Here is a 12,361-nt window from a genome sequence, read left to right on the forward strand (position 1 = left end):
AGAGAAAAGAAATCTCTAACTTTTATGGGGAGAAATATTAGATTAAGAGCAGACCTCTCCACAGAGACCTGGCAGGCCAGAAAGGGCTGGCAGGATATATTCAGGGTCCTAAATGAGAAGAACATGCAACCAAGAATACTTTATCCAGCAAGGCTCTCATTCAGAATAGAAGGAGAGATAAAGAGCTTCCAAGACAGGCAGGAACTGAAAGAATATGTGACCTCCAAACCAGCTCTGCAAGAAATTTTAAGGGGGACTCTTAAAATTCCTCTTTAAGAAAAAGTCCAATGGAACAATCCACAAAAAAAAAGGACTGAATAGATATCATGATGACACTAAACTCATATCTTTCAATAGTAACTTTGAAGGTGAATGAGCTTAATGACCCCATCAAAAGGTGCAGGGTTTCAGACTGGATAAAAAATCAAGATCCATCTATTTGCTGTCTACAAGAGACTCATTTTCGACAGAAGGACACCTACAGCCTGAAAATAAAAGGATGGAGAACCATGTACCATTCAAATGGTCCTCAAAAAAAGCAGGGGTAGCCATCCTTATATCAGATCAACTAAAATTTACCCTGAAGACTGTAGTGAGAGATGAAGAGAGACACTATATCATACTTAAAGGATCTATCCAACAAGAGGACTTAACAATCCTCAATATATATGCCCCGAATGTGGGAGCTGCAAAGTATATCAATTAATAATCAATCATAGTTAGATAATAATACACATATACTTGGTGACTTCAATCTAGCACTTTCAACAATCGACAGGTATTCTAAGTACAACATCGCCAAAGAAACAAGAGCTTTAAATGATACACTGGAGCAGATGGATTTCACAGATATTTATAGATCTTTACATCCAAACGCAACTAAATACACCTTCTTCTCAAGTGCACATGGAACTTTCTCCAGAATATACCACATACTGGGTCACAAAGCAGGTCTTAACTGATACCAAAAGATTGGGATCATCCCCTGCATATTTTCAGACAATAATGCTTTGAAATTAGAACTAAATCACAACAAGAAGTTTGGAAGGACCTCAAACACGTGGAGGTTGAGGACCATCCTGCTAAAAAGATGAAAGGGTCAACCAGGAAATTAGAGAAGAATTAAAAAGATTCATGGAAACTAATGAGAATGAAGATACGATTTTTCAAAATCATTGGGATACAGCAAAAGAAGTCCTGAGGGGGAAATACATTGCAATACAAGCATCCATCCAAAAACTGGAAAGAACTCAAATACAAAAGCTAACCTTGCACCTAAAGGAGCTAGAGAAAAAACAGCAAATAGATCCTACACCCGGCAGAAGAAGTTAATAAAGATTCGAGCAGAACTCAATGAAATAGAGACCAGAAGAACTGTGGAACAGATCAACAAAACCAGGAGTTGGTTCTTTGAAAGAATTAATAAGATAGATAAACCATTAGCCAACCTTATTAAAAAGAAGAGAGAGAAGACTCAAATTAATAAAATCATGAATGAGAAAGGAGAGATCACTACCAACACCAAGGAAATACAAACGATTTAAAAAACATATTAGGAGAGGCTATACGCCAATAAATTAGGCAATCTAGAAGAAATGGACGCATTTTTGGAAAACCGCAAACTACCAAAACTGGAACAGGAAGAAATAGAAAACCTGAACAGGCCAATAACCAGGGAGGAAATTGAAGAAGTCATCAAAAACCTCCCAAGACACAAGAGTCCAGGGCCAGATGGCTTCCCTGGGGAATTCTATCAAACGTTTAAAGAAAAAACTGTACCTATTCTACTAAAGCTGTTCGGAAAGATAGAAAGAGATGGAATACTTCCAAACTCGTTCTATGAGGTCAGCATCACCTTAATTCCGAAACCAAAGACCCCACCAAAAAGGAGAATTATAGACCAATATCCCTGATGAACATGGATGCAAAAATTCTCAACAAGATACTAGCCAATAGGATCCAACAATACATTAAGAAGATTATTCATCATGACCAAGTGGGATTTATCCAGGGGATGTAAGGCTGGTTCAACACATGTAAAACAATCAATGTGATTCATCATATCAGCAAGAGAAAAAACAAGAATCATATGATCCTCTCAATAGATGCAGAGAAAGCATTTGACAAAACACAGCATCCATTCCTGGTCAAAACGCTTCAGAGTGTAGGGATAGAGGGAACATTCCTCAGTATCTTAAAAGCCATCTACAAAAAGCCCACAGCAAATACCAATCTCAATGGGGAAACACTGGGAGGCTTTCCCCTAAGATCAGGAACAAGACAGGGATGTCCACTCTCACCATTGCTATTCAACATAGTACTGGAAGTCCTAGCCTCAGCCATCAGACAACAAAATGAAATAAAAGGCATTCAAATTGGCAAAGAAGAAGTCAAACTCTCCCTCTTCGCAGATGACATGATACTCTACATAGAAAACCCAAAAGCCTCCACCCCAAGATTGCTAGAACTCATACAGCAATTTGGCAGTGGGCAGGATACAAAATAAATGCCCAGAAGTCAGTGGCATTTCTATACACTAATAATGAGACTGAAGAAAGAGAAATTTCAGGAGTCAATCCATTTACAATTACACCAAAAAGCATAAGATACCTAGGAATAAACCTAACCAAAGAGGTAAAGGATCTATACCCTAAAAACCACAGAACACTTCTGAAAGAAATTGATGAAGACACAAAGAGATGGAAAAATATTCCATGCTCATGGATTGGAAGAATCAATATTGTGAAAATGTCAATGTTACTCAGGGCAATTTACACATTTAATGCAATCCCTATCAAAATACCATGGACTTTCTTCAGACAGTTGGAACAAATTATCTTAAGATTTGTGTGGAATCAGAAAAGACCCCAAATAGCCAGGGGAATAATAAAAAAGAAAACCATAGCTGGGGGCATCACAATGCCAGATTTCAGGCTGTACTACAAAGCTGTGGTCGTCAAGACAGTGTGGTACTGGCACAAAAACAGACACATAGATCAATGGAACCGAATAGAGAACCCAGAAGTGGCCCCTGAACTTTATGGTCAACTAATATTCGATAAAGGAGGAAAGACAATCCACTGGAAGAAAGACAGTCTCTTCAATAAATGGTGCTGGGAAAATTGGACATCCACATGCAGAAGAATGAAACTAGACCACTCTCTTGCACCATACACAAAGATAAACTCAAAATGGATGAAAGATCTAAATGTGAGACAAGAGTCCATCAAAATCCTAGAGGAGAACTCAGGCAACACCCTTTTTGAACTCGGCCACAGTAACTTTTTGCAAGATACATCCACAAAAGCAGAAGAAACAAAAGCAAAAATGAACTATTGGGACTTCATCAAGATAAGAAGCTTTTGCACAGCAAAGGATACAGTCAACAAAACTCAAAGACAACCTACAGAATGGGAGAAGATATTTGCAAATGACGTATCAGATAAAGGGCTAGTTTCCAAGATATATAAAGAACTTATTAAACTCAGCAGCAAAGAAACAAACAATCCAATCATGAAATGGGCAAAAGACATGAAGAGAAATCTCACAGAGGAAGACATAGACATGGCCAACATGCACATGAGAAAATGCTCTGCATCACTTGCCATCAGGGAAATACAAATCAAAACCGCAGTGAGATACCACCTCACACCAGTGAGAATGGGGAAAATTAACAAGGCAGGAAACCACAAATGTTGGAGAAGATGCGGAGAAAAGGGAACCCTCTTACACTGTTGGTGGGAATGTGAACTGGTGCAGCCACTCTGGAAAACTGTGTGGAGGTTCCTCAAATAGTTAAAAATAGATCTGCCCTATGATCCATAAATTGCACTGCTGAGGATTTACCCCAATGATACAGATGCAGTGAAACGCCGGGACACCTGCACCCCGATGTTTATAGCAGCAATGTCCACAATAGCCAAACTGTGGAAGTAGCCTCAGTGTCCATCGAAAGATGAATGGATAAAGAAGATGTGGTCTATGTGTACAATGGAATATTACTCAGCCTTTAGAAACGACAAATACCCACCATTTGTTTCAATGTGGATGGAAGTGGATGGTATTATGCTGAGTGAAGTAAGTCAATCGGAGAAGGACAAACATATGGTCTCATTCATTTGGGGAATATAAAAAATAGTGAAAGGGAATAAAGGGAAAAGGAGAAAAAAATGAGTGGGAAATACCAGAAATGGAGACAGAACCTGAGAGACTCCTAATTATGGGAAACGAACAAGAGGTGGTGGAAAGGGAGTTGGGCAGGAGGTGGGTGTGACTGGGTGATGGGCACTGAGAGGGGCACTTGATAAGATGAGCACTGGGTGTTATTCTATATGTTGACAAATTGAACACCAACAAAAAATAAATTAAAATAAATTAAAAAATAATTAATAAATTAAATAAAATAAAAATATGGATCACAGATACACCCCTTTAAAATGAGGGTCCTATCCATTTGGAATCTCTCTTGGTTAGATCTTCATGATGTGGTCCTGTATTTCACTCATATTCCAGTTCCCAACTGTACCTACACACTCAATGCTCAGTCTTTTATGAGTGAATAACATTATTCAGGTTGTGCCAGACATTCCTTCAATATTAAGTGCTCTAGGGTACAATCTGTGCCCCTCCGAGCAGTTTAAAATATACTTTTTCTTTTGCTTCCAGCTAAACATTTTGAGATTTTTCTCAATGATTGTATCCATAAACATTCTACAATAGATATGCAAGGAAAATTAAAATTACTTGTTAAAATATCTTTCCCAGTTATTTTAAGGTTAAGCTCATTTTTGTATTTTCAGATCTCACAGTGCACTTTTAAACTCTACATCAGAAGAGGTCTATGCTAAAAAAAAAAGAAAAAATAGGTCTATGATAGGTAAAGTTAACATGACATAACAAATTTGATTTTCACATCTACGCAAGTCTTGCCCAATATTCTCTGAGAAAAGCAGCAATAAAATAAGTTTGGCCGAACAATTAAACAATATATTTCCATAGTCAAAACCCTAAACATTTACAAGACCAAATGCTGATGAGGATGCAGCACAACAGGGACTGGTTCATTACTGGTAGCATGAATAGATGTTGCAGAGGGGATTTTTAGAGTCACAAAACTATTCTCTCTGATACAAAAGTGGATGATATGTGATATACATTTATCAAATCCATAGGATTTCTCGGCCCAAAGAGTGGTCCCTAATGAAAATTAGAAATACTGGTTAAAACTAATATATCTGGGCAGCCCCAGTGGCTCAGTGGTTTAGTCCACTTTCAGTCCAGGGAGTGATCCTGTAGACCTGGGATTGAGTCCCACATCAGGCTCCCTGCATGGAGCCTTCTTTTCCCTCTGCCTGTGTCTCTGCCTCTCTCTGTGTGCATCTCTGTGTCTCTGTGTCTCTGTCTCTCTCTGTCTCTCATGAATAAATAAATAAAATCTTAAAAAATCTAATATATCCATATATATTCATGAGTTGTAACAAATGTGCCACACTAAATGAAGATGTTAATAATAGAGGAAACTGTGAACCTGTGACAGAGCAAATAAATGACAACTCAGCATCATCTGCCTAATAATCAATAAACATCAATCTAAGGAATGAAGTCTAGTAATTTTAAAAAATCAAATACTTACCTATAACCCTATAAAAACATTTATGAGACTTACATGATGAAAACTAGGAAAATGTTGATATGAATAAACCATGTTTATGAGTTGGAAGTCTCAAGAGGTACCATTTATTTTCAAAGGATTATACACATATAACACAAGTTGTATCAGTATTGCAGCAGGATTTTTTTTTTAGATACAAACATTGGTATTCTAAAGTGTATACGGAAAAGCAAAAGAACTAGAATACCTAAAACAATTTTGAAAAAAATAAAAAGCAGTGAAAAAAAAAGCAGTGAAAAAAAGCATAAGGTGAAAGGAATTAATCTACACAATTTCAAAATTCAGTATAGAGAGACAGTTTAATTAAGGCCACCTCCATGTTGTTTTGAGGATGGTTAGACACAAAGATAAATGAAATAGAATAGAATACTTCAAAAATATGATCCATAAAAGGAAAAAAATGATCAGTTATCTTCATTAAAATGTAAATATTTTGCCCTGCAAAAGACCTTTCAGCTGATGGAGCCACTACCAACTTGGAAGAAAATATTTGCAAACTATATATCCAACAAAAGCCTAATATCTAGAATAAAATGACAGAAGACACAGGCAGAAGACTTACACAAATATTTTCTTCCAGTTGGTAGTTGCTATGGGACCCAGCAACTACACTTCTGGACACTCAACAAAGAGAAAGGAGAGGGCGCCTGAATGGCTCAGTCAGTTATGCATCTGCCTCTGACTCAGGTCATGATCTCAAGGTCCTAGGATTCCCCCCCACCCCCATGTCAGGCTCCCTGCTCAAAGAGAGGTATGCTTCTCCCTCTTCCTCTCCCCACCCCCCCTCTGCTCATGCCCTCTCATGCTCTCTGTCAAATAAATAAATAAAATCTTAAAAAACACATCCAAACAAACAAACAAAAACAAAGAGAAATGAGAACTTATGTTGACACAAAAACCTGTAATTAAATGTTTATAAGAGCCTTATTCACAATAGTCACAAATTGGAAAAACCCCAGATGTTAAACAAACAGTAGTACATCAATGCCATGGAATACTACTCAGAAATACAAAGGAATTAACTGTTGATAAACCACAAATATATATGAATCTCTAGATAATTATACGGAGTCAAAAAAAAAATCATTCCTCAAAATCACAGTTACATATCACATGATTCCATTTATGTAACATTTTTGAAACAAATAAGTTATAGAAATAGGCAACAGATTACTGGTTGCCAAAAGTTAAGAAAGAAGCAGATGTGGAAGGGAATGTAGCTATAAAAGTGTAATCATGGAGGATCTTGTGTTGATGGAAATTTTCTGTAACTTGACATTCTCAATGGCAATATCCTGGTCATGGTATTGTACTATAGTTTTATAAGATTTTATCATTAGGGAAAACTTGGAAAAGGACACATGTTCTTTCTATATTTTTCTATGCTATTTCTTAAGAGTTCACATGAAGGGATCCCTGGGTGGCGCAGCGGTTTGGCGCCTGCCTTTGGCCCAGGGCGCGATCCTGGAGACCCGGGATCGAATCCCACGTCGGGCTCCCGGTGCATGGAGCCTGCTTCTCCCTCTGCCTGTGTCTCTGCCTCTCTCTCTCTCTCTGTGACTATCATTAAAAAAAAAAAAAAGAGTTCACATGAATTTACAATCTTATCAAAATTAAAAATTTAATTAAAAAAGGAAAAAATATAGATATAAATATCCAGACCTCCAACATTCGAATCATTGCTAAAATAAAAAAATAGATAAAGTAGACATTTAAATACATTGGGAAATGCCAAAGTTATGAGAGACATACCAAATTGATTTATGTGTCATTTAAATAATTTTAAGTTGTGGTTTCCTAAGAATATGTGAAAATGACACTTCCTTCAAGTTTAAATTAATTTAGTGTTAGAAAGAAATGCACTCAAGTAAAAACAGGTGTTTTATCTGTTTATATTAATATACTAACAAATTCCCTTCTTGCAGCTTCAGACTGGTATCTATAGATTCACAGTTCAAACACAGCACCTGAGAATACCCAAGTAGCTCTCCCCTGCTTAGCTCACCTTCTCTATTCAGTGGGGAACAGAGGAGAATAGGTGGGTACAGTATGTGCAAGCTGCAAGTAAAGTCCTTTATTCATTGATTTCTTTTCCCAAATAATGGATCTTTAATCTGTATATACTGGCTTTTTTAATATAGAACTTTAACTAAACTGTTCTTTACTTCTATGCAATATTGTATACTTAATTGGGTGTAGAAGAAGTGAAGAGAATGCCCTCCTACATAAGCAATTGCAGTGTTTTGCATGCAAAATTTTAGGAATTTAAACTGTCCTGATTCTATTTTGGGAATGGAAAAACAATCATATCTTTCTAAGCAGTAATGAAGAGACACTAGTGTTTTGTGCATTTTGATATATTTGAGTTCCTTTTTTCCATAAAGTAATACTTTTGACACAATTGGGGATACCTGGGTGGCTCAGTGGGTTAGCGCCTGCCTTCGGCCCAAAGCCTGATCCTGGAGTCCCGGGATTGAGTCCTATATCAGGCTTCTTGTGTGGAACCTGCTTCTCCCTCTGCCTGTGTCTCTGCCTCTCTCTCCCTGTCTCTCTCATGAATAAATAAATAAAATCTTAAAAATAAATAAAATAAATAAAATAAAAAATAAAACAATTGATTTTCTCATATTATCATAATTCATGTGCATCCAAATGCTAAATAATACTGTGTTTAAGTTTTGTGTTGCAAGAACAAATGTAATAAACTTGAATTGTGCTACAAAAAAAAAGTAAAAGAAAGAAATGCATTCAAATATATGAGGGATTAAAGAGAGAATATGATCAAGTGATGAGGACTTGTATACATTTTATGTGTAATTGTTGAAAGGTAATATAAACTACCTGGTATAAAGAGCTGAAAGATCAACACCATAAGACTACTAATATAATTTGGTATATTTTATTAGTAACATCAATAAGAATCCATCAGCGAATTAGCTAGATATTCTATATGCAACTTGGAATCAACTGATACTGTAAACATAATTAATTATAAGAAAAAATTTAGTAATATATAGAAATATATGGGAAGAGAGGGGGAAGGATTAGGAAAACTTAGAAATCTCAAATATATACTTTTGAAAGAGTGAAAACTATAGAATTTTATATTAAGAAATATGTACATTTTGGTATTTTAAATGTATATAATATTTAAGATAATTTTACTTATTAGAAAGTGTGCAAGACTAGCCATTTCAAATTTAAATATACACTCAATTAATTAAAATAACTTTATGATAATAGCTAAAGTCTACTTTCTATAAAACATGGAAATATAAAACAACTAACAATTTAGAATATATTAATTTAATTTATTACACTTATAAATGTTACTTGACTACTCAGGAATGTTTTATTTCTGTGTTAATTAAAATATGTTAAGGAAATGAAAAAAGAATTTTAACATATTGAAACTATAAATGCAGCTTGAAACATTCAAAGAAATTTAATTAACTAAGTTTGTAAATGGAATTATCTAAAGTACTCTTAAATGTAACTCTTAATGCTTGCTTGATATATAAATAGAATAGTATAAATTATATCCTGAATTTAAAAGCTAACCGAATAAATTACTCATAACTTTAATTAATTGAATATTAATCTTTAAAATCTTAATAGATTTTTTAATATGTTTCTCTGAATACACACACATACACACACACAAAACACATCCATAACAAAGTCAATGAAAAACTCAACTCTGCTATATCATGTCAAATGAAATGTCAAAGAACACTCCATAGAGGAAAATTAAATTATATTTTTTTATTTTTTTAAGATTTTATTTATTTATTCATTATATATATATATATATATATATATATATATATATATATATATATATACACAGAGAGAGGCAGAGACATCTGCAGAGGGAGAAGCAGGCTCTATGCAAGGAGGCTGATGTGGGACTCTATCCTTGGACTCCAGGATCATGCCCTCAGCCAAAGGCAGGTGCTAAACCGCTGAGCCATGCAGACATCCCAGAGGAAAATGAAATTAAAACATAAAGTAACCAATGCTAACATAACACAGGAAAAAAATATAAAAGCAGAGTTAGATAGCATACAAGGAATTGGTGGATGATCAATTTTAGAAGAAAGAATAACTAGGAATATATACTGAAAATCATTATATGCTTTACATTAGAAGAGAAAATTCTGAGATGAAATAATATGTAAAGTAAGTCTGTTGAGGGAAAATTAATTTTGAAGACTTACAGAAGCAAACCAAAGTTCAAGTACACAGGATTAAACAATTAAAACTGATACATCAATTACAAACAGAATATACATCGGTGATAAATCATTGAGGGGGGAAGCTAAGAAAATTTGAGAGAACTCAGAGAATAAGAGGAAGAAAGATTAAAATTATTAAATAGTTTAATGTATATGTAGAACAAAAAATATAAAACACTTGGGCATTAGAATTTTCTAAAGTAAGAACTCGACTAATAAAAAATAAAAGTTTCAATACTTAAAGGATTGTTTTCTTGAGATAAATTAACAAATAAATTCATACATTTAGAGTAAAAATGCAAATTGATTAAGAAAAATAACCTAACCTGGCTTACATTGTTGAATTTCAAAAATAAAGAACAGAGTCAGTAGTAGATAAACCAAAAGAAAAATGTACACTTAAAATAGGGAAATTCAGTCTGGATATTGAATTCTGTATAGCATATTATGAAGCCAGGTGGGGCAATTTATTGCGAGGAAAAATAGTGTATCCTAACAGGGTTATTCTCAGCTCAATAATCTTAACACTACAAAGGCAACAGAGAAAATCTCAATTATACAAGGACTCATGAAATATAATACCTACGAGCTTATGGAGAAGAATAACACAACTTAATGGCATAATCTAGGTGACCACTAAATGAAGAAATGATAAGCAATGTGTCTAGGAGTAAGCTTTGGATAATTTAATCTGAAACTAAAACTAAGAAAAGAAAATGATAGGAAAAGGCTTAGTGTAATGCTTATTAACTTTTAGAAATAATAAAAAAAACTTACTTATTAGATTTGGAGAGATGGAAGAACAGCTAACTATAAGAATTTTCTTAATTGGAGGGAAGTTGATAAACAATATTGATAAACCAACAGTAAAGCTATGCTTATTTTATTTATTTAGAGGACTACTAAAAATTGACAACTAAAATGAAATGTGCCACTTGACAACATGGATGGACCTAGAGGGTATTATGCTGAGTGAAATACTTCAGTCAGAGAAAGACAAATGCCCAAAACAAAACAAACAGCAACTAAAAGAGAAACAGTCTCCTCAAAAAGTTGAAAATAGAGCTACCCTATGACCCACCCAACAATTGCACTACTAGGTATTTACCCCAAAGATACAAATATAGTGATCCAAACAGGCACTTGCACCCCAATATTTATAGCAACAATTTATAGCCAAACTATGGAAAGAATCAAGAGGTTCATCAACGGATAAATGGATAAAGAAGATGAGATAGATAGATAGATAGATAGATAGATAGATATAGATATAGATAGATATACATACAATGTAATACTTCTCAGCCATTCAAAAAAAAAAAGAAAGAAATCTTGCTATTTGCAATGACATGGATGGATCTGGAGGATATTATGCCAGTGTAATAAGTCAATCGGAGAAAAACAACTATCATATGATCTCACTCGTATGTGGAATTTAAGAAGCAAAAAGAGGATCATAGGGGAAGAGAGGAAAAAATTAAACAAGGCAAAATAGAGGATCATAGGAGAAGAAAGGAAAAAATAAAACAAGACAAAATCAGAGAGGGAGACAAGCCATAAGAGACTCTTAATCATAGGAAACAAACTGAGGGTCACTAGAAGAGAGGGGGCAGGCAGATGGAGAAACTGGGTGATGGACATTTAGGAAAGAAACTGCATGCACGTACACCAAGGGAAGAGGGCACTCTTGAACTAAGAATCTTGTAAACTACCCCAAAGTGCCAAGTCTAATAGCTGGTGGCTTACACCTGTATCAGAAGTTGACAAATGTTTCCCCTACAAGATTAGATGTATATTTTCAGGTGTGTGAGACATACAATTAATGTCACATCTACTCAATTCTACCATTGTAATATGTAATTTGCCATGGATAATACATAAATAATAGACATGACTTGTTAACCAAAACAAATTCCAGGCCTAATTTGGTCCATTGATTATAGTTTCTGACTTCTAATCTAATCCTGTCTACTGTAAATGGAAAATAATAAAAATATTCCAGTCCATGAAAGTCTCTTCTCAAGTAGACACTAATGAGAAAGAAATCAAACACAACACTCCAAAATGAAGTAAATATTCTTGGGGAACCTGGGTGACACAGTTGGTTAAGCGTGATAATTTTGGTTTCAGCTCAAGTCATGATCTCAAAGAAGTGAGACTGAGCCTCATGTTACACTCCACACTAAACAGGAAGTCTTTTTGAAGATAGTCTCTCTCCCTCTGTCCCGCCCCTCCTTCTATCTCTCTAAAATAGTAAATAAATCTTTAAAGAAATGAAGTAAATATTCATTAACAAATATTCGAAAATCACCATGGATCCTAAATCCAAGAACAAAGAAATGGTCAAAAAAGTAGGAAAATGAAAGATTGAAATCAGGAAGGAAAGAGGAAAAATTCCAAATAGTAGCAGGAATGAAGACTAAATTACAAGGTGCTCAGTGAAGAATAAATT

Source organism: Nyctereutes procyonoides, unplaced genomic scaffold (assembly GCF_905146905.1).
Source record: "Nyctereutes procyonoides isolate TBG_1078 unplaced genomic scaffold, NYPRO_anot_genome, whole genome shotgun sequence".
NCBI classification, from domain to species: Eukaryota; Metazoa; Chordata; class Mammalia; order Carnivora; family Canidae; genus Nyctereutes; species Nyctereutes procyonoides.